The sequence below is a fragment of the Equus przewalskii genome, chromosome 15 (genome assembly GCF_037783145.1).
Source record: "Equus przewalskii isolate Varuska chromosome 15, EquPr2, whole genome shotgun sequence".
Classification (NCBI taxonomy): domain Eukaryota; kingdom Metazoa; phylum Chordata; class Mammalia; order Perissodactyla; family Equidae; genus Equus; species Equus przewalskii.
In genome coordinates, this window is record NC_091845.1 from 18,993,587 (window position 1) to 19,015,844 (window position 22,258).

Sequence of the window (22,258 nt, forward strand, 5' to 3'; positions counted from 1 at the left end):
AAAAATCCACCAACCTAGAAATCTGTATCCTGCTAAATTATCCTTCAAAAGAAAAGAGGAAATAGACTTTCTCAGAAAAATAAAAATTGGAAGAATTTGTTGTCAGTAAAACTGCCAAGTGAGAAATGTTAAAAGAATAGCTTTGGGGAAAAAGAAAATGATATAGGTAAGAAAAACTCAGATCTACATAAAGAAAGGAAAACCATCAGAGAATGAATAAGTTCGGTAAAATAAAAACTTTTCTTTTTCTTATTCTTAATTGGTCTAAGAGAAAACAGTTTGTTTAAAATAATAATAGCAATAATGTATTTGGTGATTAAAGCTTATATATAAGTGAAATGAATGACAGCAATAATGCAAGGGATGGGAGGAAGACATTAGGGCTATTTTATTGTTATAAGGTACTTGCACTATCTGTGAAGCAGTATAATGTTATTTGAAAGTGAACTTGGATTAATCATAAATGTATATTGCAAATTCTAGGGCAACCACTAAAATAGTTTAAAAAAATTATAATTGATATGCTAAGAAAGGAGACAAATTGAATCGTATAAAATGCTCAGTTAAAACCAAAAATAGCACAAAAAGAATGGAAGAGAAAAATAGGAACAGAGAACAAGGGCAATGAGTCAAAAACAGTAGCAGGATAGATATTACTCCAACTATGTCAATAATCATTCTAAATATCAGTTGTCTAACTACACCAAATAAAAGACAGAGATTTTCAGCATGGATCAAAAAATGAAGACCCAACTATGTTATGTCTATAAGAAACCCACTTTAAGTATAAAGACATATATGGGTTAAAAGTAAAGGAGTGGAGAAAGCTCTACCATGCTAACACTAATCAAAAGAAAGCTGGAGTAACTGTGGTAATTTTGAAAGGAGCAGACTTCAGAGCAAGAAAAATTATCAGGCATAAAGAGGGGCATTATATAATGATAAAGGAGTCAATTCTCCAAGAAGACGTAACGATCCTTAATGTGTATATGCCTAACAAAAGAACATCAAAATATGTGAGGTAAAAACTGATAGCCCTATAAGGAGAAATAAAAGAATCCACTATTACAGTTGAAGACTTTAACATCAGGCAAAAAAACCCAGTAAAGATGTAGCACTGTCAATCTGGATAAATTCACATCTGCAGACTAGTTCATCCAACAAAAAGAGAACACACATGTGTCTCAAGGTCACATGGAGCATTCACCAAAATAGACCACTTTCTGTGCTATAAAACACACTTTGAAAAAATTGAAAGAATATAAATTAAACAATGTATGCTCTCAGAACACAGTGGAATTAAAGTAGAAATCAGTAACAAAAGATAGCTGCAAATCCCTAAAATACTTGGAGATTAAACAACACACTTCTAAATAACATGGGTGAAAGAAGAAATCTCAAGAGAAATTTCAAAATATTTTGAGCTAAATGAAAGTGAAAATACAACATCAAAATTTGTGGGATGCAGAGAAAGCAGTGCTTAGAGACAAAGTTTTAGCATTGAATGCGTGTATTAGAAAAGGGAAAGATCTGAAACCAGTTATCTAAACTTCCACCTTAGGAAACTAAAATAAGAAGAACAAATTATAACCAAAGCAAACTGAAGAAAAGAAAGAAAATTAGAGCAGAAATCAATGATATTGAAAACAGGAAATCAGTAAAGAAAATCAATGAAACCAAAAGCCGGTTCTTTGAAAAGATCAAGAAAATATTTAAACCACTAGCCAAACTAACTAAGAAAAAGAGAAGACACAAATGACTGGTATCAAAAATGAAAGAGGGGGCCGGCCCTGTGGCGGAGTGGTTAAGTTCGTGAGCTTCGCTTCAGTGGTCCAGGGTTTGGATCCTGGGCGTGGACATGGCACCACTCATTAGGCCACGTTGAGGTGGCGTCCCACATGCCGCAACTAGAAGGACCCACAGCTAAAATATACAACTTCGTGCTGGAGGGATTTTGGGAGAAAAAAAAGAAAAACAAGATTGGCAACAGCTGTTAGCTCAGGTGCCAATCTTTAAAAAAAAAAAAAAAGAAAGAGAGGCAAGCCTTACAGATGCCATGGATGATTAAAAGGATAATAAAGGAATACTATAAACAACTCTATGCCCACAATTCAATGAACCAATTTGTTAGAATACACAATTTGCCAAAAATCACATAGAAGAAGAAATAGTCCATTTGAATAGGACCACATCTATTAAAGAAATTGAGTTAATAATTAATAAACTTCCAAAACAGAAAACACAAGGCCCAGATGGGTTCATGTGTAAATTCCACCAAACGTTTAAGGAAGAAATTGTATCAATTCTCTACAACTTCTTTCAGATGACAGAAGCAGAGGGCATACTTCCTCAGTCCATGAGGGTGGCATTACCCTAATGCCAAAGCCAAAGACATACGAGAAAAGAAAACATCTCTCTCAGAACGTAGAAGCAAAAATCCAAAAAAATAATATTAGCAAATCAAATCCAACAATGTATAAGAAAACTCATACACCATGACCAAGTGAGATTATTCCAGGTATGCACGGCTGGTTCAACATTCAAAAATCAACAAATGTAATCCATCATATCAACAGGATAAAAAAAATCACATGATCATATCACTGGATGCAGAAAAAGCATTTGACAAATTTCAACACCCATGTGTGATAAAAACTCTCAGAACACTAGGAATAGAGGGAACTACTTCAACTTGATAAAGAACATCTGCAATAAACCTACAGCTAACATCATACTCAAAGGTGAGGAACTAGAAGCTTCCCCACTAAGATCAGTAACAAAGCAAGGATACTCTCCTCACCACTTTTTTTCAACATCATACTGGAAGTCCTAGTACTCAATACAAGAAAAGAAAATAAAAGGTGTACAGATTGGGAAGGAAGAAGTAAAACTATCTTTGTTTGCAGATGACATAATTATCTATGTAGAAAATGCAAAAGAATTGACAAAAACACCTCATGGAACTAATAAGCAATTATAGCAAGGTTGCAGGATACAAAGTTAATATACAAAACTCAATCACTTTCCTATATGCCAGCAATGAGCATGTGGAATTTGAAATTTAAAAACATAATGCCATTTATATTAGCGACCCCAAAAATGAAATACTTAGGTATAAATCTAACAAAATATGTACAAGAGCTATACGAGGAAATCTACAAAACTCTGATGAACAAAATCAAAGGAGAGCTAAATAAATGAAGAGATATTTCATGTTCGTGGATAGAAAGACTCAATATTGTCAAGATGTCACTTCTTCCCAAGTTGATCTATAGATTCAATGAAATCCCAGTTCAAATCCCAGCAAGTTATTTTGTGGGTATTGACAAACTGATTTGAAAGTTTATGTGGAGAGGCAAAAGACTCAAATAGCCAACGTAATATTGGAGAAGAAAAAAATGGGAGGACTGATGCTACTTGACTTCAGGACTTCCTATAAAGCTATGGTAATCAAGACACTGTAGTATTGGTGAAAAAATAGACAAATAGATCAGTGGAACAGAACAGAAAACTCAGAAATAGACCTACATAAATATAGCCAACTGATCTTTGACAAAGGAGCAAAGGCAATACAATGGAGCAAAGATAATCTCTTCGACAAATGGTGCTGGAACAATTGGACATCCACATGCAAAAAAAAAAAAAAAAAGAATCTGTACATTGACCTTACATCCTTCACAAAAATAAACTCAAAATGGATCATAGACCTAAATGTAAAATGCAAAACTATAAAATTCCTAGAAGATAACATAGCTGATACCTGGATGATCGTGGGTATGGCAATGACTGTTTTAGATACAACACCAAAGGCACAATCCATGAAAGTAATAATTGATAAGCTGGACTTCATTATAATTAAAAACTTCTGCTCTGTTAAAGACAATCTCAAGACAACTGGAAGACAGGCTACAGACTGGAAGAAAATATTTGCAAAAGACATATCTGATAGAGGACTGTTATCCAAAATATACAAAGTAGTCTTAAAACTCAACTATAAGAAAACAAACAACTGATTAAAAAATAGGTCAAAGATCTTAAGAGATAGCTTCACCAAAGAAGATACCCAGATGGCAAATAAGCATATGAAAAGATTCTTCAAATCATATGTCATCAGGGAAATGCAAATTAAAACAATGAGATACTACTGTACACCTATTAGAATGGCCAAAATCTGGATCACTGACAACACCAAATACTGGTAATTGGGTAGGGCAAGAGGAACTCTCATTCATTGCTGGTGGGGATGCAAAATGGTACAGCCATTCTGGAAGAGAGTTTGTCTGTTTCTTACAAAACTAAACACACTCTTAATATACGATCCAGCAATTGTGCTCCTTCGTATTTACCCAAATGAGCTGAAAACATGTCTGAACTCAGATATTTATAGCAGCTTTATTCGTAATGTTCAAAACTTGGAAGAACCCAAGGTGTCCCTTAGTAGGTGAATGGATAAATAAATTGTGGTACATTCAGACAATGGAATATTATTTAGTACTAAAAAGAAATGAGCCGTCAAGCCATGTAAAGTCATGGAGGAACCTTAAATGTCTATTACTGAGTATAAGAAGCCAATCCGAGCAACACGGAGAGTGAACCCTACTGTAAAGGATGGCCTTTGGGTGATAATGACGCATCACTGTGTATTCATCGATTGTAGTAAATGATTGTAGTAAATGTGCCCCTCTGGTGCTGAGATGTTGTTATTGGAGGAGGCTGTGCATGTGTGGGGGTAGTGAGAATATGGGAATTCTCTGCACTTTCCACTTCATTTTATTGGGAACCTAAAACTACTCTAAAAAATAAAATATATTTTTTTAAAAAGGCGGATATGGGATTTTTCACTCAAGTACTCTGGCTCTATCGTCTATGTTGTTAACTATGCCCACCAGGGGATATATGTACATATGTTTGCTTGAGCAAAGAGAAGGGTGTAAACTGACATATACAAGATGGTAGCCAGGGACCAGCCCCATGGCCGAGTGGTTAAGTTTGCGCGCTCTGCTGCGGCGGCCCAGGGTTTCGCTAGTTCGGATCCTGGGCACCGACATGGCACTGCTCGTCAGGCCATGTTGAGGCAGCGTCCAACATGCCACAACTAGAAGGACCTACAACTAGCATATACAACTATGTACCAGGGGAGATTTGGGGAGATAAGGCAGAAAAAATAAAGATTGGCAACAGTTGTTAGCTCAGGTGCCAATCTTAAGAAAAAAAAAAAGATTGTAGCCAATAAATACCTCAGTGAGTGAGAGAGGAGGTTTTGGGTTATGTCTGTATCAGTTAGAATGATTTTAGCTGCACAGAAGAGGACATCTAATGAACTATAGCTTCAACTACAGCTTTTCAGACTTCAATGTGTGGACAAATGATCCGCAGGTTTTGTGAAAACGTAGCTATTAGTGCAGTCTATCTGCGTCATCGCCTGAGATTCCGCTCTTCTGACAAGCTCTTGGATGTTGCTCCTGCTGCTGCTGGTGGTCCAGCACGTTGAGTCGCAAGGACTTGAATAATAAAGACACCTTTATCTTAGACAGGAAGAAGCTCAGAACAGATGGAGGACAGGGGTGGAAGGAAATCTTTTCGCTGTACACCTGCTGTGAACATTCTTGTATTTGTCTTTTGGTGAGCATATGAATGTATTTGTGTTGAGTATACCTAGGAGGGAAATTGCCGCATCAAAAATAGGCGTATGCTCAGCTTTAGTGGATGCCACCCCACGGTTTTCCCAAGTGATTGTATCAACTTACACACCCACCGGCAGTGTGTGAGAGCTCTGGTTTCTACACATCCTCTCCAACTTTTGGTATCATCAGTCTTCTTCATTTTAACCATTCTGGTGAGTGTGTAGTGATATTTCGTTGTGGGTTTAATTTGCATTTCCCTGAGGACTAATGAAGTTAAACATCTTTTCATGTATTTATTCGCCAACTAGACATCTTATTTTATGAAGTATCTATTCAAGTCTTTTGCCCATTTTTCCATTGAGTTGTCTTTTATTGGTCTGTAGCATTATTCAGAATATGCATAAAGAATCCTTCTCAATAAATGTAGTTTTATTTTTTAATTTAAATATTTGATTCACTTGGAGTTTATCCTGTTTTAGGTGTGGGCCCAACTTAATTATTTTTTTGGATGGTTACTCAGTTGTCTCAACACTAATACTACACAGTCCATTTTTCTCACATCAATTTGAGATGCCACTTTCGTCATGTATTACAGTCCCATGTGTATTTTGGAATATTTTTGGGCTTCAATTCCATTCTGTCTTCCATGTGAGAGTGCAATTTTATTTACTTAGCCTTATAATGTGTTTAAATATCTAACAGGATGAGTCCTATTGTTTTAGAGCTTTCCAGGCTATTCCTACTTATTTTTCCATAAACTCAGAACTGGTTTGTCTCCCTCCAAAATAAAAAACAACTTTATTGGCATTGAGACAAATTTATAAATTAACGTATGAAGAACTAACATCTTCATGATGTTGTTTTTCCAATCTAACATGATCACATATCTCTTATTGATTCAAGTCTTATTAGGTGTCCCACAGTGGGGCATAAACTTCTGTTGATATGTATAAGGGACAATGAGGAAAATCTCTGGGGCCAAGAAACTATAAGAAAGTAAGAAACCAGAGAAGCTATTCAGCATTGCAGTCAATCTTTTCTTTGGATGGGACAGGAAGCCTAGAGCCCAAGCAAGGTGTGAGAGTTGACTGGGGACATCTGAATGAAACTGGGTATCCCAAAGAGTGGCATTTTGAACAGGACCCTAGAAAACAACCCATCTCGTAGAAGAGGAGAGAGAGATTGCCTGTGTCAACTCTGTTCCTCAGAGGAGGGAAAAGATTTGATTGAGAATTCCTAACAGCCCACTTTCACATAAGTTTCTGTTGGTCAAAAAAAAAAAAAAAATCCAAGGAGAAATTTTAGGTTTAAACAGTCCTAAGTTGGTAGTTCCTCCAAGTTCCAAAGGCAAAAGCAAATTTTCATTGGCTGGGCCCACTTTAATCTTAGGTGTAATGGGTTGAATAGTGACTCCTTAAAATTTGTGTTCACCCAGAACCTCCAAATGTGACCTTATTTGGAAATAGGGTCTTTACAGATGTAACTAATTAAGGATCCCACGATGAATCACCTTGGATTTAGAGTGGGCCCTACATCCAATGATTGGTGTCCTTATCCTTATGAGAAGAAGAAAGGGCACAGAGAAACACACGTACGTGAAAGAAGGCCACCTGAAAGTGGAGGCAGGCACTGGGGTGATGCTGCCGTAGCTGAGGAAGTCCGTGAGCCAGCAGAACTTCTAAGAGGCAAGGGAGGATTCTCCTCAGAGCATTCAGAGAGGGCGTGGCCCTGCTGACACCTTGATTTCAGACTTCTGGCCTCCTGGGCCCTGAGACAGTCAATTCCTGTTGTTTAAGACACCTAGTTTGTGGCAATTTGTGCTGACAGCTCTAAGAAAGGAATACACTAGGTTTCAAGACATTCACACAGATAATATTCCAAGGAACTTGATTTCGTTACCCAAAACCCTAAAACACACAAGGAAATAAACCATGATAAGCAAGAATCAGCATGGATTACAAACTCCAGAAAGCAATCTGTGAAAAGTACAGACATTGCGATAGTCAGAGTGGAATATAAAATAAGTATATGCAATAGTTTTTTTTAAAAATAAGAGAGGTTATGGAAACTAGATGTAAGTACAAGAGGCTACCAAAAGGGATAGGGCAGATTTGGAAAAAAAAAAAAGTATAACTTCTAAAAAGATAAAATATGTAATGATTAAAATTAAAAACTCAATTTATGGGTTAAGTAGCATGTAAAATCTAGCTGAAGAGAAAACTGGAAAAAACGGAAGATAGATCTAAAAAAGTTACTGAAAATGTAGCACAAAGAGATACAGAAATGTGAAAAAATTAAGAGGTTAAAAGATGGGGCTGGCCCTGTGTTTAGTGGTTAAGTTCAGTGCGCTCTGCTTTGGTGGCCCGGGTTTGGTGACCAGGCACAGACCTACCCCACTCGTCAGTGGCCATGCTGTGGCACCAACCCACATACAAAATAGAGGAAGAGTGGCACAGATGTTAGCTCAGGGCTAATCTTCCTCAAGCAGAAAAAGAGGAAGATTGCTGGTAGATGGTAGCCCAGGGTGAATCTTCCTCAGCAAAAAAAGAAGAAAAAAAGAGGTTAAAAGACAAGAAGGATAGAGTGAGAAGATTTAATATACTTCTAATTAGACTTCCAGAAGGAAAGAATGGGAGGGGCTGGAGGGGGTAATATTAAAAATGAAAATGGCTGAGAGTTTTACAGAACAGAAAAAAAATACAAATCCTTATGTTGAAGAAGCATACTGAGTTGCAAATAGGATAAATTGAAAGAAATCTATGCCTAGACATATTTCAACAAAAATACAGAACATGGAGGCCGGCCTGGTGGTGTAGCGGTTAAGTTTGCACATTCTGCTTCAGTGGCCCGGGGTTTGCCGGTTTGGATCCTGGGTGCAGACCTATGCACTGCTTGTCAGGCCATGCTCTGGGAGGCTTCCCACATAAAATAGAGGAAGATGGGCATGGATGTTAGCTCAGGGCCGGTCTTCCTCAGCAAAAAGAGGAGGATTGGTGGCAGATGTTAGCTCAGGGCTAATCTTCCTCAAAAAAAAAAAAAAAAAATACAGAGGATAAAGGAAAAAGGGAAAATCCTGTGTACCTGCAAGGGAATGAAAATCAGATATCTCATCAGCTATCACATAGACTATGGTGGAGTAATATCTTCAATGTGATAAGGAAAAAATACATGAACCTGGACTTCTGTACCCTGGGAACTGTCATTCAACTCAGAGAGTAGAAAGGTATCAAATACCTAAAAATGTGGAATAGGTTTTGGAATTGGGCAATAGATTGAGGTTGGAAGAATTTTAAGGCACATGATAGAAAAAGCCTAGAGTACCTTAAACAGACTGTTGGTAGAAATATGGATGTTAAAGATGTTGCTGCTGAGGGTTCAGAAGGAAATGAAGGGCATGGTAGAGAAAGTGTATGTCATCTTAAAGAATACTTAAATTGTCATAAACAGAATATTGGTAAAAATATGAATGTTAAAGTAGCTGTTGGTGAGGGCTCACAAGGAAAGGAGTAACACTTTATTGGACATTTTAGAAACTTAGGTGAATTGTAACCTACAGTTATGTAGAGAGTAGAATTTGAGCATGATGAACTTGGATATTTAGCTCAAGAGATTTCCAAGCAAAGTTTTGAAAGTACAGCTTGGTTTCTTTTTGCTGAATTTAGTAAAATATGAGAGGAAAGAGATAAATTTAGGGAAGAACCGTTAAACAAAAAAGGAACCCGAACTTGATGATTTGGGAAATTCTCAGCCTATCCAGATTGCAAAAGATGTCCAAAGGTAGGAGATTCGCTGTCAGGAGAGTATGCTCTGGAGAGAGAGTTAAGGATGTGGCTGGAGTACTTTTTGCTAGTACCTGGAAAGGATCATAAGTTCAGAGTATTCAGTCACAGAGAGGGCTCTTTGAAGAGATTTAGGCATGTGACTCATGGATCTCCTCTGTCATCTTGGCAGAAGCCAGGGATAGAGATGAGATTGTACAGTAAAAACCTATCGGAGAGCCTTTTGTTTGATGGCAAGAATCCTCATGACACACATCAGAGACCTACAAGGTTTTTTAGAATGTTATACCAGCAGAAACACTGCCAGCTTTGGCAGAAATGGGCACAGAGAGCACTCAATGAAAGAAGGCCGTTGGACCCCCAAAATCCTACAGGCAGTAAACAGGCTGATGAAACAACTCAGCTACAGACATACCCAGAGTCTCACCCATACCTTATGTAGATTATGTTATTTGGGACTCTTGAACTGATCATATTTAGAAGAGATTTTGGATTAGCGTTGATGTTGTAAAGGTTTGAGGAAGACGTTGCGATAGAGTGAATGTGTTTTACATGTGGGATGGGTGTGAGTCTTTGGGGACCAGAGGGCAGACTGTGGTAAGCTGAATAATGGCCCTGAAAGACATCCATGCTCTAATTCTTAGAACCTGTGACTGTTACCCTAGATAGTAAGAGGAACTTGCAGATGTGATTAGGTTTAGGATCTTGAGATGGGGAGATTATCCTGGATGATCTGGAAGGACCGGAAATGTAATCACAAATGTCCTTAGAAGAGAGAGGCAAGAAGATCAAAGGAGGAAGTGGATGCAAGGAGGAGGAAGATATGACGACTGAAACAAGAAATTGGAGTAATTCCAAACAGGGTCATGAGCCAAGGAATATAGGCAGCTTCAAGAAGCTAGAAAAGGCAGGAAACAGATTGTGCCTTAGAGCCTCCAGAAGGAACCAGCCCTTCTGACACCTTGACGTTAGCCCACTGAAGCTAATTTTAGACTCTGGCTTCCGGAAGTCTGAAAGAATAAATTTGTGTTGTTTTAAGTCAATAGCTTTGTGGTAATTTGTTATAGCAGCAATAGGCAACTAATACAAAGGGTAAAATATAGACCCACAAAGTCTACAAGTTTACTGCCCATGAACTCTCAATGAATGGATAATGAACATATACTTGAAGAAGAAGGAGATTGAACCCAAGAAGAAAGAGTGGGATGCAAGGAGCAGTGGTAAGTTAAGAAATGGGTGAAACATATTGACAAATCCAGAAGCAGCAAAGAAAATTTGGACAAGGTTTATAATCAAAGTGTGATAACATCTATAAATAAAAACATGAAAGATTGGTGGAGGTAGTTCAGAAGGAAGTTAAAGGTTAAGATCCTTGTTTTGTTCAGAAGGAGGATAGAAATATTGGTTTTATTTTTCCTAAAAAAAGTAAAGTTAGAGTTTTTTAAACATATTTTTTAATGGAATCTAAAGCTAACATTAAATGTGCTTATAAAAGTTGAGTATAAGTGAATATACAGTATTCACTGTAACATTTCTTCAAATGTTTCCATACGCTTGAATAGTTTCATAATAAAGTGTCAGCAGGGAAAAACTCACAAGGAGATAACTACTAGAATAGCTAAAAAATATCTAGCATTGTGAGACTGTGAAGCAGCCAAAACTCATACCTTGCTAGTAGGAGTGTAAATTGGGCCAAACACTTTGGAAAAGTGGCAGAATCTACTAAAACTAAACATATGCGTACTCTGTGCATATACCCAGAAACCCCTCTCCTGGGTATAGTATATATTTAATAGAAATCCTACTAATGTGCACCAAAGGATATGCAAAAGAATGCTCAGGGCAATTTTATCTGTAATAGCTAAAATCTGGAAACTATCTAAATGTTTAACAAAAACAGAATGGAAACATAGGGATATATTCACGTGATAGAATGCTACATGTCAATTAGGTTAAATAAGCTCCTGCTACATAGAGCTACATGAGTAAATCCCAACCTAATGTTGAGGGAAAGAAGCCAGACTCAAAAGAGTACAAACTATCTGATTTTGTTTGTATAAAGTTCAAAAAAAGGCCAAACTAACTTTTGGTATTAGAAGTCAAGCTATTGGTTTCCCCTGGGGAGGGGAGGAGAGGCAGGTGGCGTTTGGAAAGAGGAGTGAGCGAGGGCTTCTAGGCGGTGGTCATGCTCTATTTCTTGATCAGGATGCTGAGTATGGCATGCTCGCTTTGTGACGATTCATTAAACTGTATACTTGATATGATTTTCTAAGTTAAAAAGAGATTCTTGTTTTAAAAATTTCAAGATAATTATTCGGTCAGTGAGTCCATGGTGATTTTGAAAGAGCTGCTAGGATTACTACCCAAGGGGGCATGACAGATCTTCCAGTTATTTGGAGGGAACTGAGAGTGGGGGACACCTGCATAGAGCCCTGGGACCGGGTGATCTCATAGGTGTTCCCTGGGCTCTGCGGGGTGAGGACGCTATGGTGGAGTGGATGGCTGAGCTCTTCAGAGGAGAGGAGCCCTGAGGTAGCTTTCCACGGCCCTGGAGGGGGTCACAGCACGGCCAAAACTTCTGTGCTCTGAAGAGAGCACTAAGTCGAGCAATAGACTACTATCAGGCCCATCATGAGTACCCACAGGGTCTGGGGCAAGAGTATAAACGGAGACCCACCTATGATATGCTTAAATATTTAGAAACTATAAGTCAAATCAACCACTGTCAAATAACGTATGTTCTGTGCTCCTGCTTGACACACATGATTTTGTCACAACCTCGAAGGCCAGGGTGAAATTTCAGAGTTCCACATTGGTACATGTCGGTGGTGGAGAGCCAGTCCTCGGTCCTGTGCCTTTGGCCCATCCCTTTCTCCTTCCATCCCTGGCATAAGCATGGACACTCCTGCCCACACGTGCTAGCTTCATCCATGCCCTTGCAAACAGCTGCCCCTTGGCCACCCTCAGGACTAAGGGTATGTATCCCAGAGACGGTTTGCCTTTAGGGGGACCACTTGGGAGAGAGGCCTGCACCAACCCTGGAAATGGGCTCAGGAGCATTTAGATAGGGAATTACAGTGTTGTGGCTAACCAGTGTGTTCTAGAAGTGGGAGGGACAAGGGCTCTGGAGGGGCACTGCCTGAGGGGAGCCAGAGCGGGGCCCAGTAAAATATGGGGCCCAGCAGGGGCCCCTCTAGCTAGGGTATAAGGACAGATAGGTCCTGGTGCTGATGAGAGAATGCCTCGGCAAAAATTGGAATGGACTGTGCAGTGATGATAGAGAACTTTGGATGTCTCAGTAGATGCTAGTGTGATGAGATGACCACGTCTGAGGACCACACAGACCCAGAGAGATTCCTGCTCGTGTCTGTGTAAGACAAATGATTTCAAAGATCAGATGCCCTCTTAGGCCCTCTCCGCTCTACTCCAAGCCATGACTCTTTGAAAACTTCCTAGAAATGAAATGACACCTTGGGGAGAATTAGAACTTTAACTCCTTGAATTCACCCCAAAGTGATTGAGGAAAAATTCTGAAGTGACTGAGTTTACCAGGAATTAACTGGCAAACTGCAGCTAGACAGAGACACAAAATACAGATATGGAAAATCAAAATTACATTTTTTTGCACACCTTGAGTTTTGTGCGTTGAAAGTTCATACTTAATACAGATTATGACAGCGTTGCTTAGGTATGCCATGGTTTTAAGATCCATCTACTTTTTAGAACACCCTGACTCACAATTTGTGCCCATCTCATCACAGAGATGGGGGAAGAAGTTCAGCACTCTGATCTGAACAGAACGTGGTGGTCAGGTGGGAGACTGGAAAATGATGGAGAAAGAGGGAGGAGAGGGGACCATGATTATGTGCATCACAAAAAAGTCACCCAAATGTTGCTTCAACCAGGAGTTTCCTTGATGAACTCAGAAAATGATTTTGTCATTAAAATGTATGAATTCTATCAAAATTTTCAGGACATACATATTAACCAAAATTATATTTCCTAGGATTTTTTTTTTGAACTGGACAATATGAAACAAGATAATGTTGAGGGAAGACTAACATCGCTGTGTATTATAAGGCACTAGTCAGCTATAATTAAAACAGGATGGTATTGGCACATTGAAGTTACTTGATGAAATACAATATAAACCAAGGAAAAGATACTGGCCAATATTAATCTGTGCTTTGCAGTAAAGAATAATTTTAAAGTCATTGTGGAAGGATGGCTTTGGGGTAAACAAATGCCAAAATATCTTCAGAATGGAATAAAAAGTTGAATGTAAAGAATAAACTGTAAAAGAGCTGAAAGAAAACAGAAGTAAGTAGTTTTGTGAATTTAATCTGGAGACAGCTTTTGTGAACACAGCAAAAGTCGTTGTTTATAATGGAAGTAAATCGGATATAACTGAACAATCTAATAACTGGGATCAGATAAACAAATTACAGTACATCAATTCAATAAAATGTTACTGACATAAAAACAGTGTAGACTATTCCCAGTGTGGTTATCTCTGGTGAATTTGTTTTCTTCTTCATGTTTTTCAATATTTTCATATATTAATAAGCAATTTCCTCAAGAACCTCAAAACTTCTGTAAGTGACTTCTCTATACAAAGGAATCCTTACTGCTTTTAAAAATTAATGGGGCCCGGCCCAGTGGTGTAGTGGTTGAGTCCACATGCTCTGACTCAGTGGCCCGGGGTCCACGGGTTTGGATCCTGGGCACGGACATACACACTGCTCCTCAAGCCACGCTGTAGCAGCGTCCCACATACAAAATAGAGCAAGACTGGCTCTATTTTGTTAGCTCAGGGCCACTCTTCCTCAGTGAAAAAATAAATAAATAAAAATTAACGGAAGCAGCCTTGTTCACCACAGCCAAAAAGAGGAAACAAGCCAGTCCATTAGCCGGTAGATGGATAGACAAAATGTAGTGCACTTGTACAATGGAATTCTATTCTGCAATGAAACGAAACAAACTGCTGATGTATATTACAGCGTGGATGAACCTCAAAAACATTATGCTATGTGAAAAAAGCTAGCCCCAAAAGATGACTTATTGTATGGTCCCTTTTCCCTCAAATGTCCAGAAAGGCAAATCTACAGATGATGCAGGGTCGGTGAGCCGAGGAGTCGAAAGAAAGATTTCTTAGACTCTCAAGATCTGGCAGGAGTGCTCTTTTATTTAGAGAATAGTGTGGAATAGCATGGGGATAGGACCCATGGGCAGGCAGAGCTCCTGCTGCTGCCCCGAGTTGAGGGTTAGGGCTAATTTTATAAGGCATGGGTATGTGAGTCATTTCTTTACAAGATAAAGGAAAGAACATGAAAAAAAAGTTAAAATGGTACCAGTGCAGGTGGGGTCTGGTCATTGGGTGATCCCATGACTTTTAGACAAGAATCAAATGGGATTAAGTAAAGGTTAGAAAGGCTAGAAGCCACCACCCTAAATCAGTTACATGAGATTGCCAGACAGCAACCAACTTAAGTTCTTGCCTCTGGCATTAACAGTTTCTCTAGATAAGGCCATCCCCCTTCTTCCTGGCACAGAGAGGGAGGCATCTTTACAGATAGAGGTTTCCCTTAGAAATGTAAATCTTTCCCAACAAAGGGACAAGCAAGCAAATTCACTCCTTGGAGCCTGCTTCTCTTCTGTAGTTTTAAAAGTAACCAGCCTAAAAGTCCTCGTCATAAACCATTTTAAAATTAAGCAGCCTAAAAATCCTCATCACAGAGACAAGGAGTAAATTATTTGTTGACTGCAGCTCAGGGCGGGAACAAGGATTAACTGTAAATGCACAGAAAGATTTTATTGGGGTGATGGAAATATTCTGGAACCAGATTATGGGGATGACTGCACAATTTACTACTAAAAATGGCTGAATAGTACACTTAAAGCAGAGTGAATTTTATGAAATGTAAATTATGCCTCAATAAACTTGTTTAAGAAATTTAATGGAGAATTTGGGGAAAGTTCAGCGACTAAAAGCTTTAGAGGTTTTGTTTTGTTTTCAATACAAAGGGAGAGGATGAGGAAAGAATGATGAGAGACTTCACAACTACAAATGAAAGAACCTGGCTTTAAAGACTGCAGTGTCTGTCCAGCCATTTAGGATGGATATCCCACGGTATTTTTGATGCCAGGGGAGAAAGCTTACCTAGATTTAGACACAGAATTGTGATCCTTGGGCCGGCCTAGTGGCACAGCGGTTAAGTTTGCACATTCTGCTTCAGCAGCCTGGGGTTCACTGGTTTGGATCCTGGGTGTGGACCTACCCACTGCTCATCAAGCCATGCTGTGGCAGGCATCCCACATATAAAGTAGAGGAAGGTGGACATGGATGTTAGCTCAGGGCCAGTCTTCCTCAACATAAAAAAAGAAAAGGAAGATTGGAGGCAGATGGTAGCTCAAGGCTAATCTTCCTCAAAAAAAAAAAAGAGTCATGATCCTCTTTCTCTAAACAACTGTGGCTTTCTGCAGGAAAGAAACCACACCCTAGCCTTGAGTATTAACTTCTGCTGCCAACCAGCCATGTAACCTTCCCCAATTCACTTTGTTTCTCTAGGTTTCAGTTTCCTTATCTGTAAAAAAAAAAAAAAAAAAAAAAGTGGGTCGTACTAGATGGTTTTCATAGTCCAGGTCAGCTGTAGAATGCTTTCCTTGGCATTCACCACCCGCACCCATTTGCCCTGGATTCTTTTCCAGTCCCAAGTCTTGTTGCTTCAGTTCTTGCATCCTTCACGTCAGATAAGGTGACCTGGTTCTGCCCCACTGATCTGCACTTTTTCTCCTGGGGGCCTTTGCTTAGGCTCCAGATTTTCTTATCAGGAATGAGATTTTTCTAATTGTTCCAACCCCCAAGCATTTCTCTGTCTCTGGATCTCTCTGATTTAATTTGTACAGTCTTTGTTGTCTTTCACTGCTGTTCCATTTATCACTTGCTGCATTGCAAACCTCCCCCAAAACTACCAACTTAAAACAACGACCACTGGGGCCAGCCCCGTGGCCGAGCGGTTGAGTTCACGCGCTCCGCTTTGGTGGCCCACGGTTTCGCTGGTTCGGATCCTGGGTGCAGACATGGCACCGCTCATCAGGCCATGCTGAGGCGTCATCCCACATGCCACAGCTAGATGGACCCACAACTGAAAATATACAAGTATGTACTGGGGGCTTTGGAGAGAAGAAGAAGAAAAAAAATAAGATTGGCAACAGATGTTGGCTCAGGTGCGAATCTTTAAAAAAAAAAAAATAAAACAAATAAAACAACAACCATTAGGCTCACAATTACGTGAGTTAGGAATTGGGTAGGCATAGCGGGGATGGCTCATCTCTCTTCTGACATAACTGGGACCTCAGCTGAGGTGGCTCAAAGGACTGGAAGTAGCTAGGATAGGGACATAAGCCTGGAGCTTTGTTTCTAGCTGACAGCGAGATTCCTCTGTTCTCCATGTGGTATCTGCTGGGGCTCGAATGTCCAAGATGGCTTCTGCACTCATGTGAATGGTGCCTGGGCGGGGATGGCAGCTGGGGCTGACCACACGGCCTCTCCACGTGGCTAGGCTGGGCTTCTGCATTCATGTGAATGGTGCCTGGGCTGGGATGGCAGCTAGGGCTGACCGCACGGCCTCTCCACATGGCTAGGCTGGGCTTCCCCACAGGCTGGTTGTGTCAGGGTACTTGGATTTCTTACACCATGGCTGGTTTCCCTCCGAGCACCCGTTCCAAAAGTCGGAGTGGTAGAGGCAAGGACTTTTAGGACGAGGCCTTCAGAAGTCACATGGTGTCACCTCTGCTGCATTCTGTTGCCTCCACAGGGCCAACCCAGGTTCACTGTGAGAAGGGACCACAGAAGGGTGTGATTATTGGGAGTAGTGGCTCGCTGTGTGTGGAGGGAGGCATCTTTAGAAACTGGCTATCACAACTGTTAATCCTTCTGTGTTTTATTTTCATAACTAAAGTCTAAATTATTTGAAGTGAGGAATAATTTCTTTCACCTTTTAGTGTCTCCACTCTCTCATTCTCTTTTCCCGGAGCAAAAAGAACAGAAACACCTTTTTTTTTTTTTTTTTTTTGGTGAGGAAGATTGTCACTGAGCTAACATCTGTGCCAATCTTCCTCTATTTTGTGTGTGGGATGTTGCCACAGCATGGCTTGATGAGCGCTATGTAGGTCTATGCCCAGGATCTGAACCCACCAGCCCTGAGCCACTGAAGTGGAGAGCATGAACTTAACCACTACACCACTGGGCTGGCCCCCAGAAACATGTGTTTTATGGACACTGGACTAAAGACAGGATAAGCCCAATCCTGGCTGTGTCACTTACAAGCCATGGGACTTGAAAAACCACTCAACCTCTCTAAGTCCAAGTTTCTTTATCTCTAAATTGGAGGTGGTGGTGGTGGTAATATAAGAGGTTTTTCCTCATAGAGCTGATATGGGAATGAAATAATGACATTGTTTTCACATCACTTGGAAAAATGGCCAGTATATAGTAAGCAACCAATAAATACCAGCTATGATTGTTGATTAAATTTATACCATTATCTTATGGTAATTTTTTCTGGGCAGTGTTGCCCAGAGGAAAAGGGAAAAACCCAAGCATTATTTTCCAGAATGAAAAAAAATTCTACAGATCACGATAATGGAGGCAACCAGCTCCACAGTGCCCATTCAGGCTCTGTTGCACAGGCTGGAGACTTCTGATGCCATGAAGACCTAAGTTTACATTTTCTTGTTTCTTCACGTCTTATCTAAAGAGAGAAACATCTAATTGGCTATGAATTATGCTTTTTTTTAAAAAAAAAAATCACAATTAAAAGGCAGTTAAATACTGAAATGACCACGAAAAACAAGTGTAAATAGATAAAACCCACAAGGAAAAAAATTAATATGAAACAAAGAAAATGTTGATGTAGGAAAAGAGTATAAGTAAACTGAAGGATGAATGAACTCTTAATAGAGGATACGCAAAAAACCAGAGTCCAGAATGGAGCAAAGCAAAAGGAGAAGATTGGAAGAAGGATCCAAAGCTATGTCTTGGTTATGTACAACTGACAATAACATGCAGTAATTACTACCTGCATTTTAAACACTTGGGTATCTCGTTGAAAGAATTTATCCTTGGGGCTGCCCCATGACCGAGTTGTTGAGTTCTCGCACTCTGCTTCGGTAGCCCGGGGTTTTGCCGGTTCAGATCCCAGGCATGGACATGGCACCGCTCATCAAGCCACACTGAAGCAGCATCCCACATGCCACAACTAGAAGGACCCACAACTAATATATGCAGCTACGTACTGGGGTGCTTTGGGGAGAAGAAGGGAAAATTTAAAAAAAAAGAGAATTTATCCTTGTTTAGGGAAAAAGTGACTAATGTGAACTCTTCTGGGGAAACAGTATAAAACAATCTAGTCATGCTATTTTATAGAGAAGTGCCTGTAATGAGTGCACAATACATATAATCAACAGAAATTGTTTCAAATTGCAGGGGACCTATTTTTCTCCTACTTGTAGCTCATAGTTTTGTTGAGTGTTTTTTTTTCCCCCACAAGAATTGTTTTCTTTTTGGTGGCTGCAATAATCAAAAGGCATTCAGGAAGATAGAGAGCCCTGGCAATGGGTTACGGGTTTTAAAAATACAGGCAAAATCATTGCTTTAAGACCCCTTGGTAAAGAAATGCCCAGAAATGACACTGCAGAGAAATCAAGAAGGAGGTTGTAGGGTTAATTTTGGGAACTGCAATATTGAGAAGAAGATGAACATTCCAATCTATTTGGAAAGGTAGAGTGATGGCATTTTAGATTGGGGCTCCTAGAAACAGACTCTAAGAAGGACAATTGAGTGCAGATGGTTTTGGGGGCATGCTCTTGGGAGATAGACTTGTAAGAAAAGGAAGTGGAACTGGACAGTGGCCCACAATGCAATCGCAACCAAGATATATGCCAGTTCTACAGGTTGCTCTGGAGCTGGGGCGGCTTTCAGAGTTATCCCATTTTGAGGCAGAGAGCCAGACTTTGCATCCTGCAGTAGCCTTCTGGAGGGGGCAACTTTGGACAAGGCACTTTTCTGTGGTCACGGGCAATGCCCTGTGAGGGACACCACTGTGAGCCATCAGCAGTCTATATTCCCAGCATCCAAGGGTGGTCCAGGTCTTCTGATTGTTTTCTAGTCATCCACAGAATCTCTTCTTTATTGAAATATTACACACAGTAAGGGCACAAATCTTAAATATACAGCTCTAGGAATTTTTACATATGTATATACTGATGTAATTCCCACCCAAATCAAGATATAGACTAAATTTTCAGCACCCAGCAGGCTTTTTCACGCCCCCTCTCAGTCGATAACTATGCCCACGAAGGTAATCGCTATGCTCACATCTATGACCATAGATTAGTTTGCCTTCGTATAAATGGAAACATCTAGCATGGACTCTTGGATCTGGCTGTTTTGACTTAACATGCCTATGCGATTCATGCATGTTGTGTACAGCATTAGTTCATTCTTTCTCATTGCTGTGTAGCAATATTGAGTGAATATACTGCAATTTGTCTCTTGTACTCTTGATGGGCACTTGAATTGTATCCAGTTTGGGCTATTATGAATAATGCCTCTATGAACATTCTTGTACATGTCTCTGGATGGAAGGTTACCACTCATTTTCTGTTATATATCAGAGACAGGAATTGCAGGCTGTTAGGGCATACATATGTTTAGCTTTAGTAGATACTGCCAAAAAGTTATTTAAGGTGATGGTACCCATTTACAATCCCATCATATTCTTTGATGACAAAAGAGGTGCATCTAAGTGACTGCTGCACAAGAGACTAAAGACATGTTCGCCCTGAGTCAAGGAAAAGATTAGTCAGGTTAAAAGAAACTAGATGTGACACTAAAAGTGACATAAAAACTTAAATCATATATTTTCCATAGATATTGTAGACACTGAAGTAATTTTGCAAGAGCATAAAGAATGTTAAGGGATTCCTCAAGATGTGGCTATAGGTCAGGTGCCCGGGACCTATGCTTCTGTTCCTTAGAAACAGAGACTGAGACAAGGATTTGGACCCATGTGATTTATTGAGAGGGCATCTCAGGAGAAATCTGTAAGGGAGGAAGTGAAGGAGGCAGAAACGGGAAGAGCTGAGCAAGGATGTGGGTTCGGGGAAAATCGAGCCTTGGCCTGATCCTATAAGGAACTCTGGAGCATAAGCCACACTGGAGTCGTCTGTCCCTTTAAGGAGGTATGTACCTGCTGTCAGTCCTCATGGTTGCGGGCCTGGTGGGGTGTGATGGTGTGGTAATTGCTTCCTGGAATCTCCCATCAGTCTAGAGCAGTTGTTCTCAACTGTGGGCAGTCTCGTCCCCTAGGAGACATTTGGCAAGGTCTGGAGATATTTGTGGTTGTCACCACAGCAGAGCTGGAACTGGCTCTGAGAAATTACAGGGCAGAAATGCTGCTACACATCTTACAATGCACTGAATAGCCCCCCGCAACAAAGAATTATCTCGCCCCAAATACCTGAGGTGGAGAAACCCTGGGCAAGGGCAATTCTTTAGAGAAGGGGTCAGGGGCAAGCCATTAACAGCACTTGCTGTTAGTGACTGATGGGTTCCCTGGTTCCCTAAAGGGTATCTGGGCAGGGCATCAAAACAGAACCTTCTGGGGGCCGGCCCCGTGGCCGAGTAGTTAAGTTCACAGGCCCCGATGGGCGGCCTAGGGTTTCACCAGTTCAGATCCTGGGTGCAGACATGGCACCTGCTTGAGGCGTCCCACATAGCACAACGAGAAGGACCTACAACTATGTACTGGGGGGCTTCGGGGAGAAGAAGAAGGAAAAAATAAAGAAGATCAGCAACACATGTTAGCTCAGGTGCCAAACTTTAAAAAAATCCCAAAAAGCCCCAGAACCTTCTGCAGATGTCTTTTAGATACATGACGTTAAACAATGAAGGGAGCTCAGCATGCTGGTTGGTGAGCATTCCCATGTTATCTGCATTTCATCTCCTGGGATGGGACTAGCATTTTGAAATATATGTTGCTAAGCCCTTAGCCACACACTGCACAAAAGTGTTTTCAAAAAACTTACTGGAGTCAACTGTAGCCAGTTCAGATTTTCTTCAGACATTTACTGAGCTTGTATAAAATTGGAATTGGACTGAAGCCTACCTAAAGTACCCATTACTGTGATCTGTTATTGCCAACGCTGCGCTCTTGAACAACTGTAACTTGAATGGGCTGAAGGTTTGGGGCAAGGATCAATAACACTTGTGCTTAACTGTAAAAGGGTTTAAAAAACACCAGTGTCAGACTCGCCGTCTGCTCTGTCTATATCCTGCTGTCACAAAACTGTCCCTTAAACTTTTTTTACAATCCAGTATTTATCTGTGAGTTATCCATGAATTCATCCAAGCCCTCTTAGAAGCAGTTTATAACGTGGAATTGCAAAACTCAGGATATCTAGTCCCGTCGTATTGACTATTGTTATATGAAAGGATAATATTTTTCAAACTTCAAAATGTATCTAGTTTCTATTCTAAATTTCGTATCTTTTTTTTTTTAAGGATTTCTTCCTTCCTTCCTTTCTTTTTTTGAGGAAGATTAGCCTTGAGCTAACATCTGCTGCCAATCCTCCTCTTTTTGCTGAGGAAGACTGGCCCTGAGCTAACATCGGTGCCCATCTTCTTCTACTTTATATGTGGGACACCTACACAGCATGGTGTGCCAAGTGGTGCCATGTCCGCACCTGGGATCCGAACTGGCAGACCCTGGGCCACCAAAGCGGAACGTGCACACTTAACTGCTGCACCACTGGGCCGGTCCCTAACTTTTGTATTTTTATTCTTGTTTTGTG

At 40.3% G+C, this 22,258-nt stretch overlaps 1 protein-coding gene across 2 annotated transcripts in view; it reads left to right on the forward strand.

Annotated features, from left to right (window-relative positions):
* The first annotated feature begins 20,502 nt into the window (after nucleotides 1–20,502).
* Nucleotides 20,503–22,258, forward strand: part of SHQ1 (SHQ1, H/ACA ribonucleoprotein assembly factor) — a 101,783-nt gene continuing 100,027 nt past the window's right edge. Inside the window, exon 1 of one of the 2 annotated variants that reach the window (XM_070576780.1) lies at nucleotides 20,503–20,647. The gene's annotated coding sequence lies outside the window, so the exon portion shown is untranslated. The remainder of the gene's footprint in view (nucleotides 20,648–22,258) is intronic. The other variant, XM_008522262.2, reaches the window with a different exon arrangement.